The sequence below is a fragment of the Lepeophtheirus salmonis genome, chromosome 3 (genome assembly GCF_016086655.4).
Source record: "Lepeophtheirus salmonis chromosome 3, UVic_Lsal_1.4, whole genome shotgun sequence".
NCBI lineage: Eukaryota > Metazoa > Arthropoda > Copepoda > Siphonostomatoida > Caligidae > Lepeophtheirus > Lepeophtheirus salmonis.
In genome coordinates, this window is record NC_052133.2 from 32,380,317 (window position 1) to 32,398,887 (window position 18,571).

At 27.7% G+C, this 18,571-nt stretch overlaps 1 protein-coding gene across 2 annotated transcripts in view; it reads left to right on the forward strand.

Moving 5' to 3' along the window:
• The first annotated feature begins 3,291 nt into the window (after positions 1–3,291).
• LOC121114950 (protein turtle homolog A) overlaps positions 3,292–18,571 on the forward strand; it is a 207,973-nt gene continuing 192,693 nt past the window's right edge. For both annotated transcript variants that reach the window (XR_011779392.1, XM_040709076.2), the window contains exon 1: positions 3,292–3,491. The gene's annotated coding sequence lies outside the window, so the exon portion shown is untranslated. The remainder of the gene's footprint in view (positions 3,492–18,571) is intronic.

Sequence of the window (18,571 nt, forward strand, 5' to 3'; positions counted from 1 at the left end):
AGAAAAGAACTGATTTATCCATCAGATCTTGTATTTTTGAATAGGCTTGCTTCTGTAAAATTAAAAGAAGATATATTTAGGGAAGTAGCCAATAAAACATTTTTTTTTCTTTTCAAAATCCACGGGATCATATTCATAAGGTGGTTTTCTAATAAGATTGAAGAATCTAATCGTTTACATTGTTAATTTTTCTTATTCACTTAAAATACATACAAAGATCTATTCGCCCACAAATTGACCTCTTTTTATGCACGCAATACATCATCCATGCCATGGGACATATATCTTCAGACGTGTATAGTACATACTTTTTCAGAGTCCAATTCCCCATTCTCCGAGTTCGATATGAATCCAAGTCATGATACCTCTGGGGCGTGATAAAAAATAAGTAAAATAATAGGATGAAGTCATTTTTAGAAGTAAAATAATATGAGTATCATCAATCGAACTTTTGATTTCTACCTCCATTGGTCTTGAGTAAAAATAGATGTCCCTTCCTCTAGGTATATATTTTCTTGCAATAACATATACTTTAGTAAAATGAAATAGAAAAAATAATCTTGTTATCCAGTATATTTGCAAAACACAAATGAATCATGTTAAATGAAATACAAACTATAATATATACATATCTATATATCATCCAATAAAATCTTACTCATAAATAAACATAAACTCACAAGCAATATTAATGAATACTAACTCCTGACAAATGATCAATTCATTCTCTAAATGAGTAAAGGACAATTAGTAACCAATACTAAAGGAAAATAACGTTTTATATCGCTAAAACTAGCATTTTAATATTGGAAAGGAAATAAACCTCAGGGAAGTAATTGTTTTAGGAGAGGAAAGGAAGTTACAGAGGATTATTTAGACCTAAATTAAGAAAAATAACAATTCATTATTCCACGTGAAACATACTTAATGTTTTAATAAACGAATTCAATTGATAAAATATGGTACATTGCTGTAATAGATTAAATGTCTCATAATAAGGACTGATACAACACTAAAAATAATTAAAATAAGCAGTGGTACTTCATAACGCTTTTTAGGATAAACACTTGCAATTATATATCAGAAAATAAACATTTTCCATTTTTGCAAGGTTTCCTATTAAAAATTATTAATAATTCTATATCTGTAGATTTTATGATCAAAAATGAGGAATTTATGGAACCCTCATTAGAGGGTCAATTTTTGTATTTTTGTATTTTTTTTACTTACAAATTACTTACAAACAACTCCTCTTATTTAGAAAATATTTTTCTTCAATCTAAATTGGAAACATGTATTTAAAAACTATATTTAATGTGTTTGTTTACTTTCATTAAGACCTTTTAAGGAGAAAAATAACAGTAAATCATGTTAATATTGAAAAAAGTATTTTACAAAACAAAATTGTGTAGGCCAAAAAACTAGAAATTTTGACTTGTAAAAAGTTTTTCAATGTTTTTTAAGGTAAAAACAGTTTGTAACAAACCCCTCTCAAACAAAGCGTAAAAAAATTAAGTTGAAATTTTGTTGACAAGTGTTATTAAAGATAGTGATAATAAAAAATTTAAAAACGAGTCTCAAGTTTCAGTCCGTACCTCTCTCATTTTGTAAGCTCTAAGTAAATTTTTATAAATGAGTTAGAAATAAAAAGAAAACCGTGCATATTTTCGATAAAATTATAGACTCTAAATAAAATGCATAATTATATGAAAATTTTTAAATATGTGTATACTGATATATATTTCTTTTTTTTTCTCATTTTGTAAAAAACTAATACAAATTAGGATCAATATTTATTTACTTTAACTCATTCACACCCAGGTAAATCATTTGTTTATCGACTTTGATGAATTTTTAATATGATTATTGTAAGAAAATTTTACATATATGTATGTAAAATTTTTTAGTCCATTCATTTTAGGGTCTAAAATAGATACATAATTTTTTTTAACATTACTCCAATTACAATGACGTAATAATTGCTGTATTAAACATAGGATATATATATATACCATAAATTTTAATTGAGGTTAGCTTTTGAGTTTCGTTCGATATTTTGTATTGATTCTTCATTTTGAGTTACTTTTAGAAACGACTTATTTTTCTCTTCACTTTTTTAATTTTTTAGATATTTTCCCAAATTAATGTTTTATGGTTTGATTGTTCAAGTATATCGTTAATACACCATTATACAGGTTTTCAACATTTGGGATTCTTTCTCGCGCAAAATCTTAGTTTTAATCAGTAATGGGGAAATAAATGACTATATTACCAATATCCACTTGAATAAATACATTTATTGATTAACTACATATGTCTATTCTCCCCAAATCAACAAAATATGCAAGGAAAAACTAAGGCTTCTCATATCCGTGGAATTGTATTTTTTGACCAGGATCCCGGGAAACAAAATTTTAAATTATGGGATCTTTTTATTTAATATTAAATACAGTAAAATATATGTGTGTTTTGTTTTTTGTCTTTAGGAAGAAAGAACAAATTTTAAGCTAGTTTTACCCATACTATATTTCTTGCAATAATTTTCTTTATTTTAATCATTATAAATAATAATGCACTCTTTCTTTTTTAGAGCGTGCAAATTCTGTTTTTTGTAACTCCGTAACCTGATCCGATTCTCAAAAAAAAAAAAAACTAGAATAGTAAGCAATGAATTTTATAATAAAATATGATTAAACTAATTAAAAACGGAGTTCAACTACCTCTTTTTAAAGCCACTTACATGAGAGTAACTTACCTATATTTTGTATTATAATTCAGGGAGCTTTATTATTTCATCGTAAGACGGCAGCTGTCTCTGACTGCCTTGTTTACAAAGTAATGTAAGCAAACAGCTCTCATACTCCATAAATTAAAATTATACTATGAAATAGTTAAATTTAGGATTAAAAAGGAAATTTAAAATATTTCTCGGGACGTTCCAAAGTTCTAAAACCATGAGAAATCCCGGGAAAACGTAATTCTGAAGAAAACCCTTGTACATACACATTTTCTCTAATTTCCTTCAATGTCCATAATCCTCTTCCCCCTCCTATACTTTCTTGTCCAATTAGCATCATTATTCGTCAATTTGTGAATATTGTAACTTGCATCACCTGTTCAAGAACGTACAAATAAAGAAATATCAATTAACTTATCATCAACATGTCATACCAATAGAATGGATTCCCTTTTTTTCTGTCTAAATCAACATTTCCCCTTTCATATTCCTTTTCTTCTTTTCCCTACTATTTTATAACTAATATTTAAGAGCGCTGAAACGTACGGACGCTCACAGTGTGTTCAAACACACACTCACACATAACACAAACGAAAGGAAAAATCAGTTTAACCTTGTGTACTGGTGTGTTCGTTCCAATTCGAAAGTATTAAAAGAGAGAATGTTTTTTTTTTAAGGATTTTCTGTGAATTATTTTCAACGTAGTGCGTTATTTAATTTTTGCGTTTGTTTTTTCAAATTAATATATGAGAAGGTAAGTCACGAATTCATTACGGAAGTTTCATCATTAATAATTGATACATATGAATGGTATATGCCCAATTATGTTTTATATACTACACTCTAATTAAAAGTGGTATGATAATTGTATAAGCGATGTATAATTGTCTCCATAGTATCGTAAAAAGTCACAACTCCTCAGATAAAATATGGGATTTTTTAGTAACATAATTCAATGAAAATTGGACCCATTCAGTATTAGAATATTAAAAAGCATATTAATAATTAAATTAATATTCTTAGATTCTATAACCAACAAAAGAAGCAAAGTAGTATAATTTTTATCCCAATTGAATCTGAACTACATTTGTATCTTCTACATATTATCGTTTTTTTTTCTATCAACCAGTCCCTTGAAAGTATTGCCGCAAATAGGCAAAATGAAATCTAATTAGACATAGATCGATAATTATATTTCAAAGCCCATATATAAGCTAAATTAAGTCGTTTGAATAAAAGCAACGCTCTAAGCCAGTCATTCCCGACCGGCTCCACACGGTGATCAAGAAATGTCTTCTTTAAAAAAAAGGTTATCAAAAATTTCTCAACAAATTGTTGTTGTTATGGTGTATGTTAAAAACGTAGAGGTCGTCACTACAAAAATTTTCATAATTGGATTAAGTAGCCAAATCAGATGCTTCTTTTTTAAACTATATAGTTACTCAGTGAATTTTTTTATTATTTAAAAAATAAATTATTGATTTTAATACTATTCTTTTATTCAATTTTCATAAAGTTTAGGTAAATTTAGAGTTAAAGTATGATACATATATTTAACATATTCTTAAAGATCCCAACTTCATCGCTGTCCAGCAAAATAATAAACTTTGTAAGTTATAAATACATTATTTAGTCATTAATATTATGTTTTCAAATTCCTTTTCCCCGATTTGTTTGATATTTTTCGAGCTCTGAGTCACTCTGGTTGATCTGATTAATATTTAAATATATCTGAAGTAAACTATATTCTTTTATCTATCAAGTGGTTAAATTTTTAAAATTACTTACTTGGTGGAAATAGTCATCATTTCAAGTACAAAATAATTATTTAGTATTCGTAGTAAAGTATGCGTTGTTATGTTTGTTATGACGATTTTTTCAAACTCAATGCACCATTTAGTGTTCAAATAGACTAGAAAACAAATATTAATGAAAAGTGTGACGATTGCGGTTGATAAAGAGTTTTAATTTTTTCCAAGAAAAATTGCAATTACTCCATCTATGTATATACAACCAAGTAAGGTAACTTCAGCATCATTGCATTTTGTAGCTAAAATAAAACAATAATTATTATATAACAAATATAAAATGATAATTATAGGATTTTTTTTTACCATTCCTATAGAGTTACCATTCTTGAGTATCTCAAATGATCACAGAAATATGAATAAAAAGCTTATTGTTAATGGAAAAATGTCCAAGAAATATTGGGTTTACCGTATTTATGATGTTGTATAATGATTTTTGTTCAAGATTCTTTTATATTGACTCAATTAATTTTTTTAAATAAGAAGGAGGCAAATTTACCTCGCGAGAAAAAATGACATTAGATAGTTGATAAATGGAATGCTTCGAAGGCGAATTTATTTAATTTTATAGAAAACAATATTGAATGTGTTTAAAGCCTTCTAGTTTCATCACACATAAATCCATAATAACTAAGTAATTTAAAAAAAAAACTAAATTAAAATTTTATCATTTAGAAAAGTAATTGGTGTCGTTATGATTATTTAAAATTATATACTTGACTTTATAACAACATTATGATCAAGTGCAATCCGCTAGCGCAAGTTATAGCTTAAACAAAATATTAAATTTTACAAAATATATTTATACAATGTAGAAATAAAATTATAAAGGGGTACTATATCGATACAACTACACCCATATTGAACCCAGATTAAAAAAAGAAAAAAAATATTATTTAAAAAAAGCATGCACATATAAATTTTTCAAATAGCTTTTCCCAATATTTTTTTGTAATCTTCTTTAGTTATTATTTTTTGAAAATCTAATATTGTTTAGAAAAAGTATAAATTATTATTTTTGTGATAATTTTATTATAGTTCATATTTCATGCTATGATTTATAATACGCTAATTGATAATTTGGTCCCCTTTTTATGAAATTATTTGGAAACAAATCAATACATTAAAATGAACATACATATAAATCGGTAAAAAATAGGACTGCTGCTATGTTTACAAAAATAGATTGAACATTTATTTATCAACTTTGAGAATTTGAAGAATATTTTAAAGGACAGCGGATAAGATGTCATGCTGTTTTTTAAACTAACTACAGGCAGCTATTAAACAAATGAAATGAATATAAATCCCATAATATCTAGCAAGGAAATAGATAGGAATTATTTTAATATTGATCCTCAATTCTACTCTTAGTTGAACAAAACCTTTGCTTTGACAGCTTTTCAACATATCGAAGTGTTATTTTCCTTCATTCATGAACTTTTTTTTTTCTGTTATTTTATACTTAATTTTATCTCCCTAAGAAAAAAATAATTAAGATAACAGCTTTGGAAAAAACACTGCTCAAATTACCAACAAAACAAATTAAACAATGAACAAAATGCATATTTTTTACAACATTAATCCTGGTTCAACCAACTCAATATAAAATTTAAGGTAATAACTTTTGACGTCATTCCATTTAAAATCTTATAAATTTAAGTCAAATTTTGGGCAAAACATCTAAATATAATATTAATTGCTCGATAAAATTAAGTTACATTAAAATAAATAAGTATTTAACTTAAGATTGTACCCCTTTGCTATGCCCTACACCTAAAAATAATCTAACATTTCACAAAATTATGTAAAACAATTACTTAGTAAATATGTACAAATATGGTTGGTTATCAATTGATTGGTCTCCCTTGATAAATGCAAAATGAAGCTCCACGAAATACAGACGACAAAATTAATACTCTAAAGTTTTCTATGTGAATTGGCCATTTCAACTTATTGGCAATAAGAGCTTTGTCTATTTTCAAAGCCTTTTTGCCTCTCCTTAGTCGGCAAGGCAAACAAAATAGATACATTTAAAGTATTAAAATTTCCTCTTTCCACATTCAGAGAAACAAATTCAAGCAAAAAGAAAATCAAATGGCACTTGACAAAAGTATGCAAAATATTATGAAAAAACTTTCCACAGTCCTACAGGGATTGTAGAAAAAAATACATTCTGTCGAAATATAGAATTGAAGTGTAAATTTTCTTGCTTCGACAACTCCATACAAAGCATTTTTCTTTTGTGTCAACCCAAGAATGCGGCAGTTCCAATTTTCTTACAAACTTTTGGCATTTACTGTTAGATCTATATATTACTTTTGTAGGGACTTGTTTTTGAGTATGATTATAACCTTTGAGGAAATATAAATACGTAAACTATATACATCATATTTTTTTAAACTTAATATCCAAATATATTTTTTTAAATACTTGATTATAAAATTCAACGTAAATAGTCACTTTATAAAATTAGTGTCAAGCTATTTCAGCAAATTTATTTTCAATAATATATTTTTGATATATGAATTGCTATTAATTTAAAAAAATATAATCAGAGTCTCTAATTTTCTAGAAGTAATAATGAAAGGTTCTATGACTACGTGTTTACGATCTGAAATAATTGTCTCTGTAAATGATATTTTGCTTTCTTGTTAAACAAAAAGACATATTTATTTAACTAATTAGTAGCCACGCTGTTTCAAACAAACAAATATTTATTTAATGGATATTTTAAATTCCTTTATTATTTAATTTAAAAATGTACCCTTTTATCTATGGTACGTAAAATCACGCATACATATGTAAGTATTAAGGCAGTGAAGATTTCTACGAATACACAAAGAACTAAAAGGCTGAAATTTACTGTAAAAGAAATAAAGGGATTACTAAAGAATACATTTAAAACTTAAATTACAAGAGCCATCATTTTGGAATTAATCTTAAGCTTTTCACCTTCATTACTGAATTTCAAAATCTCAATAAAATTCACTTAAAATTTTGATTCATGAAAATAAGGCATTATTTAAATTAATGTTAATAATTGTTTGGATGTGTACTAGGACATATAATAATCCCTTCTTTTGATGTTTTTCAGCAAGTTAATACTTGTAATATAACTATATTAATTGGAACATACACAAACATCACATTTTTAAGGAGTTTTGAAGCTTTGGCAGAATCATTTTTGATACTTGCAGTCTGCAAAGAAAAGTGCTATACCATCGTCGTTCTAGTTTGTATATACCAGGTTCGGTGAAAAAATCTTTACACTTTACTAAGTGTCTTAGAAGCCGATAAAATGCCATCTGAATGTGACTAACGAATTTTGGTCCGTGTACTTTTAGATGCTGGCAAGAAACCAACAGCGGAGAAGTTGTTACCATGGGTCCAGACCAACTACCTGGAAATGAACATGGCGTTCCAGCAGTAATATAGTCAAACCTATATTATCAGTGATCCTAGTGAAACGGAAAAGGCGAGTGCTTAATGGAAGTAATCTCCTAAACAAGATTGGTGTATGGGAACAATTAAAACATTAAAATAAGGATAAAATAATAAAATTTACGTCTGGATAATAATAGCCAACGGGGTAACATTCATTCTCAGATAGAGATAAAGAGAGGAAGACATATTTGTTTGGAAAAACATTTGTTTATACACATGCATAGAGTATATCTATTTTATTTGTTAAATCGGCACGAGGGGATCTATAAGTGAACTCATCTTTGATTTTTACCCAACACTCTATGTAAGTTTAAAAAAGTGACCATAAAAAGCAGATTCATATGATACTTATATTAAAATTTATGGTACTCCTGCCCAGGTAGAAAAACTGAAAATGGCCTCTTAGTGAGGTGACCCGCTTAAATCAGTAGGCCATTTGACTAGGTTTGACTGGATATAAGTATTTAAATTATAAATTTGTTAAATAAGTATATCCTTAGTTGGTAATAAATAATATACTAGTACACAATATAAAGGTTCCCCATATATGTCTATGTACATATATTATTCGAGTAATGATTGGTCTTGTTATTAATAAATACATATTGCATTAAGTCATGAACTCCCTCTTCTAATAACAAAACAAATACCAAGGAATATTTTTTGACTAATAAGAGGCATTTGATGAAAGATCAGATTAATTTGCGTTTATTTAGCTTAATTTTTTTTTTTTTTCTTTTGGGGTAACTTTGGAGATATTTATTTTAGATTTAAGACTTACATTTATAATTATTGAAAGGTATTTTTGTTGTTTTTCTCTATAAGCAAGAAGGTTAAATAAGGAGAAAAATGCAATTATCAAGTTTTCTCATTAAATGTAAATGCTTTTTAAATTAATGCATTTTGCACATAAAAAAAGTTTTTTATATTTTTTTGTTTCTTCTTCATAAGTGATTCACAGTCAAATAAGACTTTATTATACATGAAGAAAAACAGTTTGTCTGTTCATGAAGATTACATTATGGCCACAATACATATATATCCCTTGTATGAATAGATCTTGTACAATCTCTTTAATTGTATTTTCGAGAGATGTGGAAAGTTTCAATCAAAAACCAACAAGATATTGCAAGCAAATATATAAAACCTTTAAATAAAGATGGAAAATATGGTAAAAGATTGCAAATTTGATCAGTGCATGAGAACTCAAACATCGTCAATCAGTTGGAGGTCAAGGTGCCACATTATCTACCACGTTTGTAATCTCCGGGATAGAGGTTCTGGCCTGAAGGATCATCCTCAAAGTGATATACCAGTGTAGGTAACCTCCTAAGCTGCCAAACACTCTTTTGAGGACACTTCGATCTTGTCTATAGAAGACTTGCAAATAACAAGTACCTAAACAAGATTACCGTGTCATAGGTGGTCAAGACAGCTAGGAGAAAGTTAAAGAAGTCCATTAAAGGAGACCATTTTTAAATGAAAAATTCCGTATGGAGCTATATAGGAGTCTTTTTAAATTCTTTATTTTCAATCCCAATTACATAAATTTATAATACGGTATTTATGTACGGTGAAGACATATCACTTCATAATAATAGAAATTGGCAATAAAATGCAACATTATATGGACCACAAAAACATAAATTTTGCCCTATAAAGCTAGTTCTAATGTTTTTGGAGATAAAAACTATTCGAAATACAAGATTTCAATCAATCGGCAAAAGTCCATTGACTTGTTAAATTAATGTCTGTTTCAAAATTATCAGATGTGCAGTACTATTATTGATTTGATATATCGGCGATGTAAGTTTTTGTAATCAAGATATTCATCACTATCTATGCTCAATTTTATAACGTGGATTATTTTGAAAAAGTATTTTATATTTCATTAAAACAAGTATTTGTCAAATATTGAAACTTCAACATTAATGCATATATATGTTTTAATTAAATTTGCTCTTGAGCTAAATTAGATTATTTGGTTGTATTACATTGTTTTAGGACACAATTTATTTTAGCATTTCTACAATATTGAATTTACAGAATATAACCTAGTGCAATCAAAAAACTTTTCACGAAAACGAGATACTCAAATACTTAATCATTGTTTTTTACTCTTCTAACTGTAACATGGACAGAAAAAAAAACTAGCATATTCCATGTAACTTCATTTATACAAACCTATTTATTGCATGTCTACTCGAAAAAGTCATAATGTAGCAAGTTGTAGCTTCTTTTGTTACTAGACATGGTAATATGCAACAGAGTTTATTTTATGATTTTCACCAAATGAATTTGTAAGTTATTTAAAAAATGTTTATTTTCCTTGAAGTTATACAAATTTATTTTAAAAACAATTGGTATTTTGTTAAATTCAAAATCGATTTGTATAAATGCATTTACACTTTATATTTTCTAACATTAAAATTAATCAGCCTTAAGATATCTTAATATTCAATTTATATATTATATCAATTGTATATCTAAATATATTCATTGTCAGGAAGCATTGTCAAAAGTGACGTCTACGAACGAATATAAAGTAATATAAATTTGATGAAATCTATGTCAAAAAAATTATTTTGACAAATCTTATCAGCATTTATAGGTCTTCTTTATATGTATATATTAGATAATTGATAGTGTGCTCATTGACTACTCCAAAAAAAATTTCTTTTCTACATATAAATATTATATTTAATACTATATTAACATATATTTACATTTAATTTACTTTCTGGGTTACTTTGAGTGTTATGACTAGTAAGTTCTACGTGTTATTAATAAATGCTATAAAGCTGAAATGTATGTTACAAAGAAAAAACATTTTATTCATGAGAAAATCCTAAAGTATAAAGTTTATATAATCTTAAAAGTATTATAAATTTAAACATAATATACTTTACCATGAAATTCTAGAGATTTGAAAAAATCACGCAGTATTTTTATTCCTACATGAGGGGAATAATAAGGAGTGATTGGTTCAAAAGAAAAGTCCTTTTTACTCCATTCCTTCGTGAGGAGAAATAATGAAAAATAAGCTGAGGTGCTTGCGTGGTGATCCCATTTATCTATAATTCCATTCCTATACATATATTACAAGAGCTCTCTTTCATCCTAAAAATTCAGTTCCTTACTATTGTTTTGACATGGGTATCCGATTGTGTGCAAACAATGCCTTAACACTATAAAAAACCTATAAAACAAAATTACTAGACGTATTATGGATGGAAAGGCCCTTTATTATTTAAAAAGAAAATTGACTTTCTAATATCTATAATACAGTCCATTATGAATAAGTTTAAAATAATAGGAATTCAATATGTGTTTCTGGAATTTTGATACATCAAGACAAATATCATTTTTGAGATGGTAGAAGGACGGGGGAAGAGCAGTGGCTCTTAACCGTTTTTTATCCATTACTCAATTTTAGTATCCCCATAAAGTAATTCCTTTCATATTGTTTGCTCTGAAAATTAGTCGTTACTTAAATGACTTTCTTTTAAAAACAAATATAACAAATATTATAAAAATTTACGGTTTTTTTCGAAAATAAATGATTTATGATTTTTTTTTAAATATTTTATCTTAATATTTAAGATAGCTGCCGTTTTAAATAATGTATTCTATTATTCTTCCCAAATGTTCCAAATTCCCCTAAGGGGATCTGTTTAAAACCCAAGTGATAAATTAAGGATAATATCAAACCCATCTTGGCTGTAAGGGATGTTATTTCTTATTTAAATACGGCTCAAATTCAAGTTCATCAATTTTTTTATATGGATCGTACAATTTTATTTGTACTCACGTGTATTTATGAAATTCTGTTTGAAATATAATCTAACTGCAATATGGTATTATAATTGAAACAGGATAATAATATATTTCATTTTAATACACAGTGAGCCATTTTATATTTACAGAATTTTCCTTAAAGAAATTAATAAAAAATATAATGCATTTACAAAATATATATATTTAGCTAGACTTGATCTATTTTTGTTAAATACAATGGTATGGAAAGATATATTTTATAAATATACTATATTTATTAGACTGGTGCTTATTTTTTTTTTTTTTAAATGTTTAGAATACATATTTCAAAAATAGCTTTTGTCTAATAAAAATTGGAAAAGTATAAAATTTAGATTATACTGAACAATGGTCAGAAGTTCTGCATTGCTTTTTAATTTAATCATTTACATATACCAAATAGCATTTTTTTCCTTAAAAATAGTCAAAATACATGTATGTTTGGAAAAAAAAATGAATAAAAAGTTTTATAATTATCATCCATAAAATGATTATTTCTTATTAATTAGTGATCAACAAAGTATTGCAACACCCTACACTTTTTTTACTTCTATGAATAACATATGATTTTGGAGGAAAATTTTATTAAACTTTTTGAAAAATTGTTTATTTATCTTAAATACTGTTTTTTTTTCAATTGCTCTATTTTAACTTGTTTTGCCAATTTTATGGGGATAATTATATTTTATCTTATCATAAATTTGTAAAATAATTAACTAAGAACTTTAAGCAACCTTTAGGGATCAATATAGTTTACAAGTTATTTTTTTTAATTTTTTATCAAAATGAACATTTGTGTACCAAGTCCACCATCATTTTGGAGAAACAACAATTTATGAACCAGTTTATCATACAAAAATGCATTGTTTAATGATATGAAAAGGCTCTTATGATCCTATGATTAATCTTTTTTTGTAAATTTTCAGTTTATAAATATCCATTTTACAGTAACATTATAATATTCAAGAACTGTCTTAGCTTTTGCAAGTCCCTATGAGAAACTTTTTTTAAAAGAATAAAACCCTTTGACACTTCCCTTTTTTAATAACAAATATTATCATGTTTATCTAATAACGTGGATGTTATACATAAATGTTTTATTTTATTTTTGAAAACAAAAAAATTTAAATAAATTGTTACCATTTTTCATTTACAGGCTGTTTTTTGTTTTTTTAAATAATAATTCTTTCTCTTTCTACAACAGCCTTTTTCAGAAAGACATTTTTCATTTGAGTCAAATGTCCTTTTTTGAACAATTGTTTTTAATTTCATTTTGAATCAAGAGCGAGATCTATTGGAAGTGCAGGGCCCACTGCGACTTCTGTCTCCTAAAATCGGCGTTGAAAATATATTGAACCAAATATTTTGCCTTACTTCTTATTTCAAATAAAGTCATATCGCTTGTTTTGTGTTTTTATTTTTGCACAATAATTCGATATTACCCTAAAAAAGTTTTATTAAATTTTGTAAAAAGTTTATTTATTTTATTTTTTATTACATAAACACTTGTTGATCCTTTGTAAATAGTTTTTAGTATTATGTTGGTAGATTTTTGAAACTATGTATTTGCTTAACAAATGTATGTAAAACATTTTCTTTTTACACATTTAGTACATCTAATATACATTTGTTGATATAATACAACCAATAATTCACTCACAAATTTGTAGAAAATATTCTTAATACCCACTACAATATAGGCAGTCTTTGATTATAAAAGTAGATTACTTATATTTGGTAACTCTTAGTATTTTATCAATATCTAAGGAACCTAATTTCATTATGTGCGAATCGTTTTCCTATTTAGCTGTATCTATCATACTTAATACATATGTACCAGGCTCAGGAAATGGAAATCCATGAGCTCAGAGCTTCCAGCGGCACATTAAGCCCATTATCATAGTTGATGAACCCTACATCGAATATTATAAAAAGGCAACATATGTGTCAACATTTAAAAAAAGTTTTGTAAATGTAGCTACCCTAATTTCCAAAATGAAACTTGTTAAATTTCCAGATTACAAATATCTAGTTTTCAATTACGCACCCCATATATATTTTTTAGTTGTCAAATATATTTTTTTTAACAAATCTCATGGAAGTATTTAGTTTTTTTTTAATATAAATAAAAAACTCTTAATACGACAATCTTACAGTTACAATGTAAAAAATAATATCATAATTTTTAATTTAAAAGAAAAAAATATGGAATTTTGAATGGTTAAATTTTGTAAAAGAATACAAAACTTTCTGACCAATTTATTAGTAGCGCAATTTATACCTATAAGCGAGTTATACTTATATACGCTTAAGATTACTAATTTTTGACCTGTATATGAATAAAAAAAATTATTTGAATTTTATTTGCTACCTAGAACCAGTGATGTCAAAAAGAGCTTTTTTCAGTTGAGCATTCAGTATTTGTTAATAATATTTGTGGAATATAGACTATTTGTATCAAATCTATTATATTTTTTATAAGATAATCTCAAAAGTGCTTTTTTGCACACTTGACAAAAAAAAGTAGTGCCAAATGAAGTGATGTGTACTTATATTATTCAAATTTCTAAATAAATAAAAATTAAGTTGACTACATCAGGCCATTTTTTTTGCATGTTCAAATATTATTTAAACAAATAATTTTCCGTAAATTTCCTGAGTGGATTTTTCTAGTAGATGAATATCAATATTCAAGTTCAGTACTACCTTGAGATACGAGTGCCACAAAATACGACTTTTTACGATACAAGCCGGATTCTGGGCAAAAATTTACATTGACATACAAGCTTTTATTAAAATATAAACTAAATGAGAGTTAACAACCAAACGCAAGAGCTGCTTCAAGCGTAATTAGACGTGATAGAGAGCCGTTTCAAGCGCAAATAATTGTTTAAGTTAAGCTCATTTATATAATAAAAGTTATTTGAAGCATGTCATAGTATTACTGTTGTGTTTTTTAAACCCTGTAGATAATTCCTTTTTTTAACCATGAATAAAATATTTTTATTTCTAGTAAAAAATTTAAGCATATGTGACATTTACCTGCTATTATTATTACTAACATCAAGTATAATTGGATTTAACTTTTATTTTTTGCCATTGTCTACAAGATGCTACGACAAAACAGAAGGATTTTATTAAATATGAATATATTTTTTATGCTTTTTTCTTTTGTCAATGCTCCAAGTAAACAAAACGTCAGATCTAGGAACTTGGACCCAAAACTTACAGACTCGACTTGGACTTGAGTTCATATTTTGAAAACTTGCGCTTCGAATTGATCGTACAATCAATTATTCCAGACTTGACTTGAATTCAAACTAAATTCAGTAAAAATTTGGATTTAAAGTTGAAAGAAAAGTCTTGTCGTGTACTTAAAGTATAAAAACTTTTTCCACATCTGCAAAATATGTAGGGCGTCCCAGTGAAATTTAAAACCAAGAAAAAAAGAAATAACACTGTTCTTTTTAAACTATTTATTATATTTCAACGAAGTATGTTAGTGAACTGATATAGAATCAGATAATGAAATGTTGGCGCTTTATCAATAACTGTCTTTGTCACGTTGACAATGTATTGCTTCTACATTGATCGCTACTCTTTCTCAACCGATTGCTTTAGGGACTCAATACTGCTATGACATCATCTACAGGGCTTATTTTCAATTTGCCATAAGATACTTAATTCAAGGAGATTCAGTTATGGGGCTTGCAGTGACCAGAAATACTTTGGACTGAACTTCATTTTTTTTTGGTTATCCAAGCCTGCTCCATTTTCCCCATATTTACAGGAGTTCCGTCTTGTTGAAAGCAATAATTGTTTTGTTTTTTATTGCTTTGTGATCATACGGACTTAGGAAAGCACTTTTGTCCGTAAAATCATTAAGTAATCCTAGCTAGTAAAACTGTATACAACAGGGAACGAAATTGGCTTCATTTTGTGCATTTTTTGCTGAGTGTTGTGCAGACCGAGAAAGCCATTCAAAGACTCAAACATCAGCTGGGTAGGTCATGACCTCTGTACTTTGCGATTTGGATGGAATTTTATTAATTGACAACTTGGAACATTTAGTCAAATTCTGGGTGAAATTAACCAGAATAGACCTCATTTGAAAAAGAAAAAGGAGCTCTTTCACCAAGATAATGCGCCTTGTCACAAGTCAATAAAAACAGCCGCAAAATTGGTCGAATTTGGTTTCGAATTGCTACCGCTCCCAGTGACTACTGGCTCTTTGCAGAACAAAAAGATGATCCGTGGAAAGAGATTTGCCTCAGAGGAGGAAGTGGTTGTCAAAACTGAAGCATATTTTAAAGGTCTAGATTAATCGTTCGACACCCGTGGTATCGAAAAGCTAGAGAAACGTTGAAATGATTGTAACTTTCTAAAAGGAAATTATATTGATGAATAAAAATGAATTTGGGAAAAAAAAGTTGTTATCCTATCTAGGCCTGGGACTAATTAACCAATTCGTTAATTACTTAGGTGGGATGTTTGGTGTTGAACACTGCATGGAGGTTGCAGGTTACTTTTTCAAAACATACAACGCAATCGTTTTTGCCTATTATACACGGGATCCACTGTAAATGTATTCTCGTTTAAGGGAAAAACAATTCGATTTCCGTCATACCTCAGGTTATTATAATGGTTTTTGAACATTAATTTTTGTTGAGTGATCAAGGATCGTTCAATATGTTAGAGAAACTTGCCACCAGTTTTTTTTTTTTTTTTTTTTTTTTTTTTTGGCATTGGAGACCGTGGAACGGCTCACCGACCACTTTTTCTCCATGTCCGTCGTCGTGATCTTTAGATTTTTCAAAAGGCTTTTTTGCCATTTCATGCTTTATTGATCGACCTTCTAATTCTTTGACGATCATTAATGCACTTACCATTGTTGACCTTCCCCCTGAACCTCCCGACGGTGGTTTTGAGACATTTAGGTTCTTTACAATATCAGAGTTGCTAAATTCGGTTGGACTGAACGAGCCACTTCTTGCGTTTTTTGCTCCATTTTCATTAATATTTATCCCAGTTCAAGAGGTAAAGCATCAGCTTTTCTTTTTTGTTAATGAAACTTTTCCATAAAATTAACCAAACCCCCTCAAAACGCAATTAAACTTATTTTCTAAAAAATTTTGACGGGCCGGTACACCTCCTATGGGATAGCGCCACAGTCGTCTTATAATAACAATGTGAGTGTGCCTGGTCTATAGTATCTAACAATTATAATCTTGACTCAAGTCATGTCACCAATTGCTCTATTCTTCACTTTAGATTTGCATTCATGAATATCACAGTTATGAAGCATCTTGTATCTCTTTCCTCCTCGTGGAGCTTAAATTTGATTTCTTCCACGGTTTAATTACTTAGAATGATGAAATATGGTCATGATCTAGTACATAAACGTACTTAAGTCATGTTTGTGCGCACACCGCTTACTTTAGTCTTTACTAATACGAAATTATGCTTAAAATAGCATATTCTAAGCTTAAAATTAATACATCATACACATTGGTATTTACCTTCATATTATTTGTAGTAATAAGTTAAAAGAAATCATATAAAACAATCATTCATTCCCTTGTGGATTTATGTATCTCGAGGTCTTTTGATTAAGATATTTTATACTTCAAAAAAAATAATAATAAAAATAAACTCTCGACAAGGATTGAAAAAGGATATACATAGATAAAAATAAACAAACTTGGAGCAGATTCTTTGATAAACTTTTTAATAATGATAATGGGAAGGAAAAGGAGTATTGTCTATTATTCCTATTTAGCTTTCTATTATCTACTACTTTTTCCCCTCCTACCTTTATATGTGTGTTGGTATACATGGAATATAGGTTTTCTTGACAAGACATTTTTTTTTCATCTGCCTATTTATATACATCCATTCTATTCATCATCCAACTCTTTGACTAACTCTATTGATGTAGGATTGAGTTCCATTTAATTTAATGGAACAATGTTTCATCTTTTGACAAGTTATAGACGAATGAGTCCCGTTTAGAGTTTCTATTACTGCACTGTGTTGCTGTTTTTTCTGCTAGAAGGAATAAAAAAAATGCAATTTAAAAAACTTCACGTTCTTAAGCCATTTGTAACATTTGTAGGGCTTCCTTGAAGAGACTTACTTTCTCCTGACCACAATTTTGACCGAAGGCCCATGCTTGATATAATTTTCTAATAATCAAACTATATAGACTAAATATAAATTTTTATATAAGAAAGGGTATTTTATAGTTGAAAAAAATTATTCCTTCTAAAAATATGTCATCAAATGAGATATGGACACCAAGTATTGAAAAAGAAGGCTAAAAAGGTTTGTCTTTTTCATTCAGAAGGTCATCCCAAAAAAAAAAAAAAAACTTTATAGTACAAAAATAACATTCGATAAATATTATTAAAAAAGGCCATTCGAAATTTTTTTATTTTCTTTTAAAAAATAAGTCATATAAAAAAGGGCCCGTGAATCATTATTTTCTCAAATGTTGGAAGATTACAGATGACAAAATCAAAAATTGTAGTCCTTCTGTTAATTTACAAAAAACCCCGAAATGTTACACATTGATTTCGATAATTTAAGGTTCCTGAGAGGTGTAAAATAGATATCCTACTTTCAATTATACAACATATGAAATTCTCGACTGGTTTTGTCCATATTATATTTCTATCGAATTTGCAATTTATATATTTGATCCAATAAAGGAGACAAACTGTATGGGTTGAATCCATCTCAGGCACCTTCAATTTTCAAAACG